Genomic DNA, 17726 nt, shown 5'->3' on the forward strand with positions numbered 1-17726 from the left:
AAAAACTTAAAACTGTCAAAAGTTTAGTATAGTCTGTTTTGTCGTAAATGCTCTGTATTATCTACTTGTTCGTGATATTCTGTGGTGATATTCGTACAAGTTGTAAAAATTAGCCAGTTGTCGATAGGTCGTAACGCAGTAGTGTGTCGAATTGCATACTACTTTTATTTACAGATTGATAAAATCGAAAAGGTGACAATACAAAGTAAAAGTTATAAAGTACGCTGTTGGCACCTAATAGTGTTATAACTGTGCATACGTTGCACGTTGTGAATATTGTTTTATGATAATAAATTCTAAATTATTTGACGTAGATTGACATATCGTTTCGCAAGTAGTAACCACGGAGCAGTATTTGTGTTCTTGTGAATAACATCGGTGTGGAATTTTCTTAGTTTTGTTCAGGTCAGGCTAAAATAAGTGTATATCGTGTAGATTGTGACAAAGAAATAGTGTTTATTAATAGTGTTTCAGTGATTTACGTATAACTATGTACGTGCAAAACTTTCATGTTGGCAATGATTGCCTAAAGGTATGTTTACAAGTACATTAGATTTCTTTCAATACCTAACACCTTATCTTTAGCCTTTACATAGGCATGAATATAAAGAATATTATATTTTAACCAGTCCTGTAGACATGATAGAGATTACTGACTCGTGTAATAGAAAACGGCTTTTTGAAACAAGAAATACGAGTTAATTAGAAATTTTAATTCGATTTGTTGTCATTATTTTATTGAAAACTGAGATACGCCATAAATTACCCTCTCCATATCTTGATACCACCAATCATACATTTATAATTTCATTTAATATATACACCTATATATTTTTTTATTTAGTGTTAAAAATATGCCATTGTGCAACCAACTATACTTTAGAGGTCATTTAGACTATCAATGTAGGTACTAAGAAATTGATAACGCATTTTGCTTTATTTCTTTTAATAATCATAAATATTGATGATCATTTTATATATTTAGTTTGTTCAATGGGTTACCAAGGTTTTAATTTTTATGTATCAATATTAGAAAATAGCTATATATTTCATAGTTTAACAAGTATTCATAGATAATTTAGACTTTAACTTGGCCAGGAAAGGATAGGTAAGGTAAGGAGTAGGTTATTACAGTAGAACTCCAATTATCCGAACTCCGAATATCCGAATCGCTGATTATCCGAATCACAAAAAAGTCTAAGTGTGCTATTATTCTTCCCCTAACAAGAATATGGAGAGGATGATGATGATAAAGATGTGTTGTCACTAGAGAAAATAAGAAAAATGATTGCAAAAATATTTAAAACATGCGAAAATTTCATGTTTCTTTCATTTAATTCAATAAAAAAACAGTGCAATATCAAAACGTAGCTTTTATTCTCTCCAATGGCAATTTTTTTTTAAAATCCGATTATCCGAATATTTGATTATCCGAATGGGTCCCTGTCCCAATTAATTCGGATAATTGGAGTTCTACTGTATATAAAATAAATTACCTGTCCACTAACGGCACATTCTGTCTCAGTTTTTCACAATAGCATAACAACTATTGTATGTAAACATTGCATAGACTGCAGAAACTTTGTTTTTTTTGTTATATCACTATCACAAAATATAAGTTATCAATATACTGCATAAAAGTGATAACATCCATCCTTATACTTAATTTATTCCAAAGATATATTGAGATTTAAGATTATACTTAAAATTGAAATTTTCCATAAACATTCTTTGAATTCAAGTTAAAATTATTAAATAAACAGATACAACTGTTTCTCACACAAATTTCAGTGTTTTAAATTAATAGATTAGATAGTAATTGCAAAATGTTGTTATTAATAATTCTCACTGCTTTTCAAAAACAAAACACAAAATTGCAAGTTTACTTTTCTACAACTTAGAAAATTCTAACAATATATTATTATTACAAAACATTATAATATTATTACAAATGCAATCCTGTTATTCTGCAATATGCATAGGACAATAAAAATAGACTTATAAAACTTCTTTATTTACGAAAGCCTTCATTTTATTGAATTTGTTAACTTTCTCTTAATCATTTCAAAATGTTCAGAACACAAGAAAGCTAGTTTTCCAACAGTCATTAACAAGTAATAAAAATAAGCTTTTTAAGTTAAAACATCAAAATAGTTTTGATTTGTTTTCAAAATGGATTTTATAATTAAGTAATTTTGATTAACTACCTTCTATATACTTGAGTCATACAATGTTATAATTGGTCTTATTTTAACAATTATGTGAGTCACAAAAGGAAACGGCAACAATTATATTATTAAAATGAAAATAGATAAGCGGACATACATTTAGCGGCTATTGATAGTATAGAAAAACTAGCCGTCAGCCCATTAACAGGGGTATAAAAATAGCGTTTTTTAACCTTGGATCAAAATAGCTTAAAACTTTTCAGCATAGCTGAATCGATTTTAATTTATCACAGGTCTGAAATTCCGCAATTTTACATTTAGCTTTAGTGAATGGTATCCAATAAGGTTTTGGTTAGTTCAGTCATAGTTATCACCCGCAGTTTACACAAACAACAGACTATTTTATTATACTTCAATGTATCCAATTTATTCCAACCCGACTAGAACAAATCTATTTTCACTAGTATAAAAATACAACAAGCCTTTTCAGCTCCAGGGCATGCCAACATAATATTATCTACATATTTGTCGTAGCCATCTCGATAATTTCATGAAATTATCAAGCATTTCATGAAGTGGGAAAATCTATGATATGGCCACAACATATACTGTATACATGTACAATGTACAAATTGTACACACATATACACTTGCTAAACAGAAACTTCCTTCTGTTGCAGTCAAGTTAATGTTATTTATATTTATATTCTTACCTAAACACTATTTTCATATTCTTACTTTCATTTCATGATTCATGAACTCCATTTTTTTGCTAGATATAATAAGATATAACCTGAGATTTTAGTTAGCATTGTGTATTTAAAAGTTGTTGCTTGAATATAAAAACTACAAACATTATTTTTTAATTTGGGATTTTTCCTTTAGGGTATTTCTTGCATTGCATTTCATATTAAAATTCAATCATTCATTTTAAGTAAATTGTTATCCTTATGTTGTGTATTATCTCTATCTGATATATTTAAAAATCTTCAGCAGGTCAGCGCAATTAAGTATAATTGTTTTTAACACCAACATATTATAAACTAAAATGGCTTTGATATGAGCGACAATGAAATAAATGAAATTTCTGTTACTGTGGGAAGCATTTAACTTTCAATACAAAGTATATGAATAACTCTTGAGATTCAAAAAATTCAAAAAATTCAAAAAATTCAAAATTATTTATTTCGTTTCCTTTACATTCGTCTTAAACAAATTTGTGATTGGAACACTCCTAGTAAGCAAATAAAATGCTTGTGTCAGGTTCCGCTCTTCCTTAACACTAGATTACAGAAACAGAAATAATACAATATGAATGAATACAATGCAAAAACATAAAAGAAAAGAAAGAATTCAATAAAATCTCTGTGTGTGTATGTATGTGTACGTGTGTGTGTGTGTGTGTGTGTGTGTGTGTGTGTGTGTGTGTGTGTGTGTGTGTGACAGCACGTTTATTTTTTATATTGGAGCAAAGCTTCGGTATCTGAGTAGCTTAAAGGTTTCAACCATTCCGTTAATACTTTTTTACATTTTTTATTAAGCAATTTACCTACATTTAATTTTTTATTTATTTTATTGTACAAGTTTGAAGATTGAGCAGTGAATTGTGATTTAGCAAAGGATGTTTTAGTATGCGGAATTTTAATAATATCAGTTCTTCTATCAAAATCTAGCGAAGGATTAAATAGCAAATTTTTGTGAGTTTTTAAGACAGAGTTTAAAATATACAATTTTCTAACAGACAAGAGACCGCAATGTTTATATAAATCTTCTGTAGGAAATCTAGTTGGTTTATGGAACATGACCTTCAATAAGCATCGCTGGCCCCTCTCAACAGATATTATTTTAGATTTATTGGCACCACCCCATATTGAAATACAATAGGTGAGTATAGATTGAGCCAGAGCAAAATATACTTGATTTAATAGTTTTACTGTAGCCACATCACGCAGTAATTTAAAAACCCATATAAGTTTGCGGAGCCTTCCGTTAACAAAATCAATTTGATCATGCCACGAAAGCCTGTCGTCGATAACGACTCCCAGATACTTAACGGAACGTAATCGCTCAAGGATATCGCATTTGCAGCTCGTTGAGTTTCCTGTACATTCCTGGTGTATTTTTAAAGTTAGGCTACTTTTTGGTTGAGATCTCTTATTTAATGAAAAACATACGTAATTGGTCTTTTTAACATTCAATGTCAAGAGATTTGTTTTTAACCATTTGGCTACTACCAAAAGTCCTTTTTCAGCAGAATTAAAAACTGTCTCCCAACATGAACCTGTAAAAACTATGGCAGTGTCGTCAGCATATGAGAAGACTTGACCTCCTTCAATATTTAGATTTAATAAACTATCAATATAAATTAAAAACAGCGTTGGACCCAATACGCTTCCTTGTGGAACTCCAAATGTTATGTCTGAATAATTACTTGTTAGATTTTGAATTTTAACACTTTGGCTACGGCCTAGTAGGTAGCTCTTAAAAAGTTTAAGTGGAGTCCCTCTGATACCTATATTTTGAAGTTTGTTTATAAGGGTGGGTAAAGAGACGGTATCAAATGCCTTTTTAAGGTCTAAAAAGACAGATAAACACTTTTTACCATGATCAAGTTGTTTAGAGACTAATGTTGTAAGTGAATCAATGGCATTTTCGGTTGAGACCCCTTTCCTGAAACCAAATTGTCTAGGTGATAAAAGTTTGAATTTAGTGAGATAATTTATTAGACGAGTGTTTATTAATTTTTCAATTACTTTTGAGATTGCAGATAAAACAGAAATGGGCCTATAATTGTTGACATCGTCTCTCGCACCACCCTTATAAATAGGTGTTACTAAAGATCTTTTGAGCATGTCGGGAAATGAGCCAGTTTTAAAACAAAGGTTTGCAAGATGACTAATTATAGGTGAAATTATATTTTTGGAAATTTTTAGAAATTTTGTTGGAATATTGTCCCAACCAGGCGCACTCTCCGACTTTAATCTCGAGATGATACTCTCAACTTCCGCTGGGTTTGTATCTAATAGTACAAAGGAAGACGAGTGACGATTTTGAACGGGGCTATTGTTATGTAGCATAATCTGTGGCTCATTATTAATTATATTGTTTGCTAGATTTTTTCCTATGGTCGCAAAATAGTCATTGATGTATTCGACTGCTTCATTTGCGGTTGGTTTAATTTTAAGTAAGTGATCGTTAGTAGATTTATTATTTTTAATGTAAGTTATATTTTTTATTGTGTTCCAAAGTGCTTTAGGATTATTTTTGTTCAGAGACAGCTGTTTTATGTCATATTTACGTTTTAGTTTTTTAATTAACTTGTTACAGAAATTGCGATATCTAATATACGAAATTTTTAAAATTTCATCATAAGGAGCCGATTTTGATTTAGCTTGCAATTTATTTCTGTTCTTAATACATCGCAGAATTCCAGGTGTTATCCAGGGTTTGATGCAGCGCTTTGATCTTGGTACATGTTTAATTATTTTACTCTCAGTCAGTGAATGCCTTATCTGCGTAGTTAGTTTTTCTATAATAATGTCCGGATTTTCGCTTAACAAAAGTACAGATAGATTTTTTTCTAATAATTTTGTATATGCCGTATCGTAATCAGTAAACTCGAAAGTTGCTCGATTAGACTTATTATTATAATTATTTGATTTTAAGGAACGTAGTGCTAGAAATGTACAACAGTGGTCGGTTATAGTAGTTGTAAAAATAGCAATGTTAGCAGTGTACTTCTTGTTATTAAACTTAATCATAAAGTGATCCAAGCAACTATTTTCTCTAGTCGGGAGATTATGACCAGGTACTATACCATGCATTGCAAGCATATTCAAATATTTTTCCCTATTATTAGTATCATATGAGATTTCATTTTGCTTGGATATCAAATTTATATTTATGTCTCCAGTTATAATTATATTCTCAGATGTAATCGTGTCTAAGTAAGAGTCTAATGAGTTTATGAAATCAGATGCATTTGTTTTGGAGGGTGATCGATATATACCTAAAATAGTAGTAACTATTTAAAATGTTGATTTGGATACATGATGCATGAATTAATTTAATTTCCTGGATGATAGGCTTAAGATTGTCTTTAACATAGACCACGACTCCGTCATTTTGATTAAGGTGATTAGTGGATTCGAAACAGGTGTACTGATTTAGTTGTGGAATGTTCTTGTGAATATTTAAGCGGCATTCAGTCAATACCAAAATATCAGCATTAAAATTGAGATTAGATAGGTTAACTAGTAAATCGTCGAAATTAGAATAAATACTTCGAATATTTTGTGAAATTATTGTCACGTCCTTTTTATTAATTTGAAAATGATTTTCTAATTCATGCATATCGCATTTGACCGAAAGTGTTATATTAGTTTTGTCGATGTCATTTATTGTTTGTAAATAGTTATCCATAACCAGTTGAAGTATACAGTTTTTGTTTTAGATAATTCGTGATAGCTTTTATATAGCAACTAAGCACCTTGGGTTTAAGAGATATGTGTTTTACAGCAGATATATTGTAAATAATTTGACGGTAATTAATGAATTTAAAGTGTTTTGTTTGGAATGGTATTATGACTCGAGAGGTCGTACTGTTTGGTTGTGATTCATATATTATAATACTTTGTGGGTAATTGTGAGAGATGTGTGAGTGTGTGATTGAGTACAAAAATTTTTTCAATGATTTTATAAAAAAAGAATAACTTAATACTATACTTAAAATTTTAAGTAGTGGATACATATTATGAAGGTAGATCAGGAGAACTGTGGAGTTAATTTTAGAACTATAAAATACTGGAACGATTCTTCGGTAGTGGTTGCTTATTGATAGTCATTTATCCTTCACTAAATCTTGTACTTGTGCCTCAGACTTTATCAAGATGATTGAAGATGTGTCATTTAGATATGCTGTATCTATAGTCTATACTAATATTATAAAGAGGAAAGGTTTGTATGTATGTATGTATGTATGGTTTTCACGCATAAACTACTGGACCTTGATGAAATTTGGCCCAGATAATCTTTAGACCCTGAGAAAGAACATAGGCTACCTTTTGTTGCGAAATATGTACCACGGGCGAAGCTGGGGCGGGCCGCTAGTTTTTGTAATAAATTCAAGTGAATTCATTGTCTTTATTCCCAGCTTTGTTTGTACAACAAATGGAGGCAGGTTTTTATCAAATCTTTATATTAGATATTTATCAAAGAAAGTTGTGTTACACCACTTATCAGGCATGAATGGCTGTATTGACTTGAATTTGTTCGTTTGGACATTTTGCACTTGTACACAATTATAAAAATACTTACTCAGTCTGAGGCAGTGTTAGCAAGGAGGGCATTTTTTTTTCATTAAATCTATATTTTTTAGTAGTAGACATGGACTAATAGAATATATTCTATTAGTCCATGGTAGTAGATCAGAAATAAATATAAGAAATATATTGATACACGCTATTTTGTAGCACTACAGTCTACATAACACCTTTTTTGTCTGTACCTACAGAAGTAGTTATACAAATTATACATTACAAATAAACTTTTAGAAGATATTTTATATAGTTACATATTTCTATATTTTTATATGTATATGTTTCGTCAATAACAAGCAAGACCGCAGGATCTAAGGCAAGGGAGGAACAACTCGTTCCGTTACTTTCGCCCCTGCGAACTTTCGCCGGCCGACTGTGACCGACATCCGATTCGTATCAGCTCCTTTGCTTTCATTGTATGTTTGACTTCTACATAATAATATGTACTAGACTTACCGATCGACTATTATTTCAAAGCTGAAAACTTCGGTTCGATTTAAAAAATTATTTCAGTGTCAGGTAGTCCATTTATAGAGGTAAATTAAACTAACGATTCTTTAAAACTAACGAAAAGTTTAACTATTGAATGTGGAAATTAACACTTGTTTTATTATGTCTACAACTTGAACATGCTTAGTGTTGAAGTTTTAAGAAATACCTTCTTGTTATAAAATTAAAAATAGTCTTCTCGCTCTATTTCTTGTAAAATGTAGCAGCACTAATCCTGTATTGTTGAAGTTTTCCTACAATCAGTATGTACCCTACATAATATTACTAAGTATAGATATTACTATAGTAAAAGTGAATGATTCGGTCGTCGCGTCGGTCATTATAGGTATAACACAAAAAAAAACTTCATTAGAATTTCTAAATTTAAAAGTTTTAGTAAAGTCTACTTCCCCAACCATACAGTCAAATGAATAGAAGATTAAGTACGGTGGAGAAATAAATTTATCTTCCTCGTCGTTTTAAAAAAATAAAACAGCCAAATATTAATAATTACCGGCTTACGGCCCGGCGGCTTCGCCCGCATTTTTAAGGGAAATGCTCAAAGAGATATCATAAAACCACGAGACGTGATAGAAAGACAAACAAACACACTTCGTGTCATTTAGAACATTAGTAAGGATTTGTAAAACTTCATACATTAATTTAATAGGCATAAGAACGATCCAGTACCTACTCTAGAAATCGTTTATCAAAAACTGCATTTAAATCTGGTGAACATTCACTTCAATGCAACGTAAACAACGATGTAAAAGTATGAATTTCACCACAGATAAGATATGAAACATGTGATCCGTCTGATATGATGTTCTGATAACGTAACCTTGGTATTGTTTCTCTTGGTCTCGTTATTATAATGCTAACTCGCGAAGTCGCTGCACAATATGATAATTATCTAGCTATTTATGTACTGGGTTTTTTTGAGGCGAATATGATCGATAAAATATTTAATTTATATATTTATAACTACGTTGCTATAATATGTAGAGTACTCTATCTGATAGAACCATTGACAAGAAGGTTTATATAACTTGTCATAAACATATAGTTATATTAGTTATGAAGTAATTTCGACATTGTAACATAATAACGAATGAAAAGATGTTGGTTGTACTCAAACTCATATAAAATATACTCAAAAATATACCTAATGCTTGCCATTAAAAATTAAAAAATATTAGATTGGATGCAGACAAAAGATAGATAGAATACAATATATAATATCTGTATGCAATATACAAAATTACATACTTACTTACCTAATTAATATTTACAAAACATTTCAGTTATCAATAAATATTTGTAACTATATTATCCGAACGCGAAAAATATCAATACTGATAACGATTTTTACCAAAACAATTTTTATATTCTTTACCTTTGTATAATTATAGCCAACCTAAGTACTAAGCTGATAACTGTACAAATATATTGTAATACTATGACTGTACTATACTCCTATTAACTATTTACTTTTAACTCAATTGAAAGGGAAAAAAAAACAAAGAAATAAGTGATGTAGAGCTTTCAATTTAATAATTACAAACTAAATAATTCGTAGGAAAGTAGTAAACAAATATACAATTAATAACGACAAATAAAAGAAAATAATATTTTTCCTGGTAAGTACCTTAAACGTTCCTAGTACCTTCAGTATTTACATATTTTTTAAAAAGATAAAAGAAGAATGTATTGTTTTCTAGAACCTTTCCTTCTATAGGTCAATGGGGTAGACGCGCCCACACAGATGAAAAATTTCATATAAATTTTATACGAAATTTATCGCCTAATTTGAATTTTGGAACTGATACGAAGTTAAAATGAGGCAAATAAGTGCGAATCCAGTTTTATGCCTTCCTTGTCTTGCGGAACGAACGTAGTAAAAACATTGTACCTACGACATTGTTAAAGAAAAATCCTTCCTGGGTTTTTGTTTGTCTTTGGTTGTTTTCCTGAATGATATATTTTGTAGATGTCTACTAGTGAAAAAATTATTAAAATAGATTAAGTTATTATAGTTTTTCATTTTAACGTAGGTAACCACTAAAAATCTTGAAGGAAAAAGTTAAAGTTTTTTGTAACCACTAAAAAAACATTCGATATGATTCGATGCTGCAGCCTGCAAGTATATTTTTGCAGCTTATTAATTGTACCTACAGATGTTTTATGGATTTCTAATAAGAAGAATATAGACTTAATCCTCTTTATTCAGTTATAAAAGTAATATTCAAGTCATGATAAAACAAATTTACGGTTGTTCGTCTAAAACTAGCCTAGCAATGTTGTGTATTTATTATACACGTGTATTTCAAAGTGTTTTAAAATATGTAGATGAGATAAAATCAAAAGCATCGAGTATCGGTTGTAAACCTACATGATTACGACAAAATGTTTCACTACTATATGGGTCAAACGTAAAAACATTATCGGTCAACATTGCTCATAAACATTCGAGATCATTCCATCACCTTTATGTACGAATTTTATAGCAATGTTTTATTGTAAAGTGATATTAGAAAGTTCTCCGATTACGTCCTACATTCTAGTTTGATGGGTATAGTTGGGTAATGGAAGAAACAGATAAATGACTATTTATTTTTAGGTCCTTGCGATTGGGTTTGGAGCGGACGCACGGAAATTCCGAATGCTTGATTTTCAGTAACACTTTATAATATGTTCTGCCTTGAAAATAATGAACTAAGGAGCCTTTGTTTTGGATCCTTGTATAAATATATACCTTTTGTTTTTTATTTGCACTTGCTTGTTTTTAGCGAGGTAGACCTTTATAAATTACTAGCGGTCCGCCCCGGCTTCGCCCGTGGTACATATGAAAAATAGATGTTGGCCGATTCTCAGACTTACCCGATATGCACAGAAAATTTCATGAGAATCGGTCCACCCGTTTCGGAGGAGTATGCAGATTGCAGACTAACATTGTGACACGAGAATTTTATATATAAGATATAGCGATTTCAAATCTTGTATTATTATATAAACTTAATACATATATATTTAGTTTTTTGTTGATCTACAATGTAGGTACAGTACGTCTCATATTTTATAGAAGTTAACGACGCGATACATTGCACAGTTGCATACTTTATTACCCATACCTTCTTTCTTGCTCCCATTCATCAGTCTGGCTTTTTTACAGCAAAACATTGAATTAATAATTCCATATTTTGCCGTCTTTATCTATCCTTATTAAAATTATCAAACAGTAATGACGTCACTATATAGTATCGATAGAATTATGGAACCTTGTAAAACCAAACTTGCGTGTACTTTTAATTAGGGATTAGATAGAGTTTATGTTACAACGGTAATAAAAGGTCCTAATACTGATGTAGTAGTAAAGATTTAATGGACCGTTCATTGAAGGAACATTAGCTTTATATGAGAAAACATTGACTATGGAGTTTTAATTGATTCGGATGTGGGATGGTTTGGTTTAACAATGTGGTAACTTGTTGCTATTTCATTAATTATTTTGCTTTGCACGTGTTGTAGAGGTAAATTTACACGTCGAATTTATAAATAACTAGATTTCCGCCCGCGGCTTCGCCCGCGTTTTCAAAGGAAAACCCGCATAGTTCCCGTTCCCGTGCGATTTCCGGGATAAAACCTATGTGTTAATCCAAGTTACCCTCTATATGTGTACTAAATTTCACTGTAATCGGTTCAGTAGTATTTGCGTGAAAGAGTAACAAACACACACACATCCTCACAAACTTTCGCATTTATAATATTAGTAGGATAGGACTACAGTGTCCCGCTTTGATATAACGTTCAGTTTACTGTTTAATGTTTGTTTTAAGTTAACTTGTAAAAAAACCTTAAATGCAGAGTATCATTCGTACGTCCTAAATTTTATGTATTCTTCTCCAACCTCTGGCTGTAAATCTGGTAATTCTTATGTTAATCACAACAATTTTATAGCCACTCGTTCCAAGCTTCTACTAGACACAGGAACGAATGTCTAACAAACATAAACAAGTACAAATAAAATATTCTAGAATGTTCAAGATGAAAATATTGACATGCAAGCTGGCAGGACCGGTTTTGTTAGGAATCTAAATCAGTGCCTAGACTAGAGCGGTCCAACCTAACTTCCTTTTGTATTTGTTGTTCTGGTGACATTGACCTTGTCTGTTATAGATTTCTTGATTTATTCGCGATTGTCGAGCCTTTTAATAGACGCCTTTCATGGTAATGTTTGCATAAGTTCGTAGTGTTTTATCTGAAAGGGTAAATTATACGAACATCATACATTTAAACCTGGATGGATAGAGATATTGTCATTTTTGTTTTACTATGCCCATGAGGCGCATACATGGCATACAATTGAAACTGAATAGTTACCGTGAAATTTTGAAGACCTCTTTACTATTATAATTACCTATTATGTAGTCAGTAGGTTGTTGGTTGATTTATATATTGGCACTAGTTAAAGATTAACAAATTATCACACATAATCACGATAAATAAGTTCTGATTTTTAATTTAATACAAAACTGCTCTCATCAAACAAATGTGCGTAAATTAATGATTGGTGTTTAGTAATTTGATACAACTAGCTTTATGATAGCGGTTTCGCTTAAAATTGTATTTGTATAATCTATCTGGTTTTGTAAGTTCAATCTATCTTATGTCGTAGTTAGCTGCAGACGTAGTTATTTTTTCGTATTTATAAGCATTATCAGATTAGTACCTTACTAGCTTTCCGCCCGCGGCTTCGCCCGCGTTTTCAAAGAAAAACCCGCACAGTTCCCGTTCCCGTGGGATTTCCGGGATAAAAACTATCCTATGTGTTAATCCAAGTTACCCTCTATATGTGTGCTAAATTTCATTGTAATCGGTTCAGTAGTTTTTACGTGAAAGAGTAACAAACATCCATACATTCATACTTACAAACTTTCGCCTTTATAATAGTATTAAGATTAGTACATAATATGTAAGCATAGACAGAGGATAAGTAAAAATAATTGTATTTTGTATTTATATATATTTGTAACAATTATTTTTATTTCAGATACGTGATGGAGCGCCGATTAAACAGGATATAACTTCATAATGGTACGTTTCCTTATTATGGTCTAATTAATTAATTATTTGTTATCTTTTATATATAACGATATAATTGGGTAACCTTGTTTTGCTTTTGGCTATACCTGCTTAATTAAGACACATTTAATAATTCATTATTTATGGGATATTGTTATCGCCGAAGAAAATAGGAGACAATTCTTTCATTCAGTTAGCCAGTGTCTGTATAAATATACCTATAAATTTATAAGCCTTTTTAATTTCGTAATAAATGAAATATGAATTCAATTTTCTGGGTTTCTATGTCTTATTTAAACGATACGGGGGGTTCGGCTGTAATTTAAATGTATCTTCTATTACACTAAAAATCGTATTAAAATGATTTGAAAATTATACTTGTTATTAAAGTAATGACGTCACATTAAAGTCTAACGACTAACGAGTGTTCAACACGTTAATCCAGCTAATTTATACAGGCAAACATACCACGAGCGTGTTATTTGAATTAACACGTATACCACAAGGACGAACACAAAGAAAAATATTATGATTATGTCAATAGGTAAATATACGATGTTAAGTTCCGCGCTTCCGCTAGATCAGGTTAATGGCGCGCGAGCGGGCGAACCGACGCGTTTCAAACGTATAGGTATATATATATATTATATTCTTATGACAAAAAATAAAGAATTTTGGGGAGGTATCACTTAAATATATCTGGTTTCATTTTCCGCACGATGGGTCGTGGAAATATCTTGCATATTTTTTAGCTCAAACACCGCGCGACCGTCTCAATCCCAGAATCAACAATTCAATGTGTTATTAAATTTGTATGAATCATGGGTGACGCTTAAGAGATGACGTCTGTGCTGTAGTTTACATATGGTGTTGTTGATTTTATAATAATTGTTATATGGAAAATCAGTTTCCTGTTATCTTCATCCTAAAGTCTAGATGAAGCCCTTTTTAAGCGAAGAACTTCATTCTTCTAGTAAAAATGTTTTGGAAAACAAAAATATATAACTAATTGAGCATATTAACTTTAACCATCTTCGTTGTTTTCTTCACTTTGTAAAACTCGATCAAATTTAAACCAAAGACTCGGCTTACTATTTCTGCTCCTCGAGAAACAATCGTAAAGTTTCAAAGGACCTCATTGTGTGGTACATGCCTAAAGATTTGATAAGTGTTTATCACGAGAAGGTCGCGTGAATGTCGAATGTACTCATTGTATTCGGCGGAGTGCAAAGCTCTTGGAAATAGATGGAAAAACACTTCTGGAAAGGAGGGTATTTCGATTTTTCTCTATAATATGTCGGTTTTTGTAACGCCGAAACAATACTTCCAGCAATATCAAAGGGAATTCGAAAAACGTGTCCTGTGTAATTCTATATTTTCGTTTCTAATAAGAAGAGGAGCTATTGTTTTGCTTTGTAGACTAGAGTAGATAATTTTAGAAACAAAAAAAAATCGCAGTCGGATGAAACCCATTAGAAAAGGAGGGGAATATGATAAAAATGTAAGGAAAAATAAATTACGGTCAATCCGAGTTCGGGAAGCGGGAGGGGGGAGCTTTTAAGAGAAAAAAATGGTTTCTCTCGATTTCCGACAAAACTACAAGTCCTATAGAAAAAAGTTCAATGGCAAAGTTGTAGGTAATTAAAAGTTCTACAACTTTTGTATTCACAATTTTTTCACATAACCTAAAAATTTAGGTGAAAAATTCAAAAAACCAAGTTTTTGGTCTTTTATTTCTATCTACTTCAAAATTTATTTTTTTTTCTACGAAATTTGGTGGAAACTTACTTTATTATGTCCCAAATACACTGTAATTTATCTGATTGAAAATATTTATTTTTTCGCCTTATTTTGAATTAATACCAAAAAAACAACCTAATTTTCAATCGAAAAGTCACCCGTCAAAATATCAGCTTTTTTCAAAAACTTGGGGTGCCTTTTATTCATTGAAATCTCTACTTTCATATGGTGTAAAAAAAATAAACACCACCATAGTAAATGTTCTCAGGAAATGCATACAAACAGTCTGAAAATTAGCTTTTACTAAATCAGGCACACTTCTCGAACTACCTGAAATGTTTTTATCGACATCATTTTGCTTTTGAATATGCTGTAAAATATTAAACTTAGAACAGATAATTATGTTTCTTTTGAAATATTACCGAAAAGCCGATACAAGAGAAGATATAGAGTTCAAGAAGTGTGCCTGATTTAGTAAAAGCTCATTATCACACTGTTTGTATGCATTTCCTGAGAACATTTACTATAGTGGTGTTTATTTTTTTTAACACCATATGAAAGTAGAAATTTCAATGAATAAAAGGCACCCCAAGTTTTTGAAAAAAGCTGATATTTTGACGGGTGACTTTTCGATTGAAAATTAGGTTGTTTTTTTGGTATTAATTCAAAATAAGGCGAAAAAATAAATATTTTCAATCAAATAAATTACAGTGTATTTGGGACATAATAAAGTAAGTTTCCACCAAATTTCGTAGAAAAAAAATAAATTTTGAAGTAGATAGAAATAAAAGACCAAAATCTTGGTTTTTTGAATTTTTCACCTAAATTTTTAGGTTATGTGAAAAAATTGTGAATACAAAAGTTGTAGAACTTTTAATTACCTACAACTTTGCCATTGAACTTTTTTCTATAGGACTTGTAGTTTTGTCGGAAATCGAGAGAAACCATTTTTTTCTCTTAAAAGCTCCCCCCTCCCGCTTCCCGAACTTGGATTGACCGTAATTTATTTTTCCTTACATTTTTATCATATTCCCCTCCTTTTCTAATGGGTTTCATCCGACTGCGATTTTTTTTATCTTTTCATTATTTTCAAAGGCTTCTACCCCAGTCTATTGTCCGTGATGATCTGTGAAATACCAGTTTTAAAAGTGTCTTATGGAATCAAGGTCTCTCATGTTGCAAATCCGTTCATTTGTGTTTTTATAATTGACATGAACAACCCAACATAAACTTTGATGTTGCTATTTGTATGTAACCAACTATGTTTTACTCTTATTTAAATTATACAACAGTCTCTTTCCGCCGTCTGTGCGTCTGTATGCTTAGATCTTTAAACTGAGGTATCAGATTTTGATGTTTTTTTTAACAGATAGAGTGATGCAAGAGGAAGGTTTTACGATATAACTTATAAGGTTTAAGACCAAGCGGGCAAAGCCGCGGGTGGAAAGCTAGTAGTTATAACTCGATGAGTTATTTTCGACACAGTAAATCCTACTTGTCCTGCTTTCGCATAAACGGGTTTGGTCAGTGGTCCTTCGAGTACATGTTTGTTTAATCGCAACCGTAAATAGATTGTTTCTGGCGGTAATTTTGAACTCAAGGTTAGTTGATATGAAATGTGTTTCATTTGGGTCATTACAAATGGAACTGTGGTAGTTGCTGCATCGCAAGTGAAGTTTTTGCGTCACCACCAATTAGATTTATGTCCAAATTGGAACAAGCTTTTCGAATGCCTGTAAGATTATAGGTAACTAGCTTTCCGCCTGCGGCTTCGCCCGCGTTTTCAAAAAAAAACCCGCATAGTTCCCGTTCCCGTGGGATTTCCGGGATAAAACCTAGCCTATGTCACTCAGAAATGATGTAGCTTTCCTACAGTGAAAGAATTTTTCAAATCTGCCAAGTAGTTTCGGAGCCTATTCAATTCATACAAACAAACAAACAAACAAAAAACCAAACCTTTCCTCTTTATAATATTTGTATAGATGTATAGATGTATTAGGCATTGCTTTATAACCATTATTATATTATTGTGCATTGATTGTAATTGTAATAGGTACCGCTACTACGTTATTTTGTTGATACTGGAAAATAATATTTTTGATCCAATAAAATCGGATCAGTTTATAAACATAATCACACTTAAGAGTTAAGATCAAACTATAAAATAAACATCAGTAATTTCAATTTATCTTTACATTTTTACAAAAGTAAAAGCAACAGTAAACCGATATAAGTTGTGATAGTTAGTGCTCCAAATTCAAGACCGCTTCTGAACCCTTTGCACAGTTTATCATTGATCGTGTATACTTGCCCTTACACATTGAATACACTGTACACATAAAGGGCCAATGAGTCACGTCAGGAAGAGAATCCAATGCCTTATTTATATCGTGACCTACTCAGTGTTTGTTTGTATTGTCAATTATCGGTATGCACTCCGCGTACTGTGCTTTGATTTGTTTATTCTAAATACGGTATAATCATAATCAGTAAGTATTTGAGGGTTATTTATATTATTTACGATGTATTTAAGTTTGCGGTTTCGTTATAGCTGTACAAAAAATACATGAATCATTAAATATTTCTCTATTTCGTGTCATTGCATCACGGTACACAGATCGACAAAGACACTTTCACCTATACGTGTACAAGAATAATATTTTATTGTTCATACTAAGTTTATAATAGGTATTATTTCTCAACAATATGCATTCCCAAATCTGACTATCAATATCTTAATATTTTAGGCACAAAATCTACATTTTTCGTGATCACGTAGAATTAATTACCTTTTGAACGAACACTATCCTCATCTTCGGCAATTATTGCACGCCTCATAAGCGAAGCGTTGAGGTGGGTACTACTGTCACTTCGCGCAAAACATCTGATTTTTCAAACTTAAAATGTCTTTATGTATCATACATTGCAC

At 31.4% G+C, this 17726-nt stretch overlaps 1 protein-coding gene across 2 annotated transcripts in view; it reads left to right on the forward strand.

Moving 5' to 3' along the window:
* The first annotated feature begins 103 nt into the window (after positions 1-103).
* The window catches only part of LOC149483827 (putative E3 ubiquitin-protein ligase RNF144A), a 95402-nt gene continuing 77779 nt past the window's right edge, over positions 104-17726 (forward strand). Inside the window, exons 1-3 of one of the 2 annotated variants that reach the window (XM_089701942.1) lie at positions 133-192; positions 315-532; positions 13026-13069. The gene's annotated coding sequence lies outside the window, so the exon portion shown is untranslated. Of the gene's footprint in view, positions 533-13025; positions 13070-17726 lie in introns of both variants that reach the window. The other variant, XM_089701941.1, reaches the window with a different exon arrangement.

Source organism: Colias philodice, chromosome 12, assembly GCF_061535455.1.
Source record: "Colias philodice isolate Cphi_HAF_F1 chromosome 12, ilColPhil1 Martin Lab GWU primary, whole genome shotgun sequence".
Classification (NCBI taxonomy): domain Eukaryota; kingdom Metazoa; phylum Arthropoda; class Insecta; order Lepidoptera; family Pieridae; genus Colias; species Colias philodice.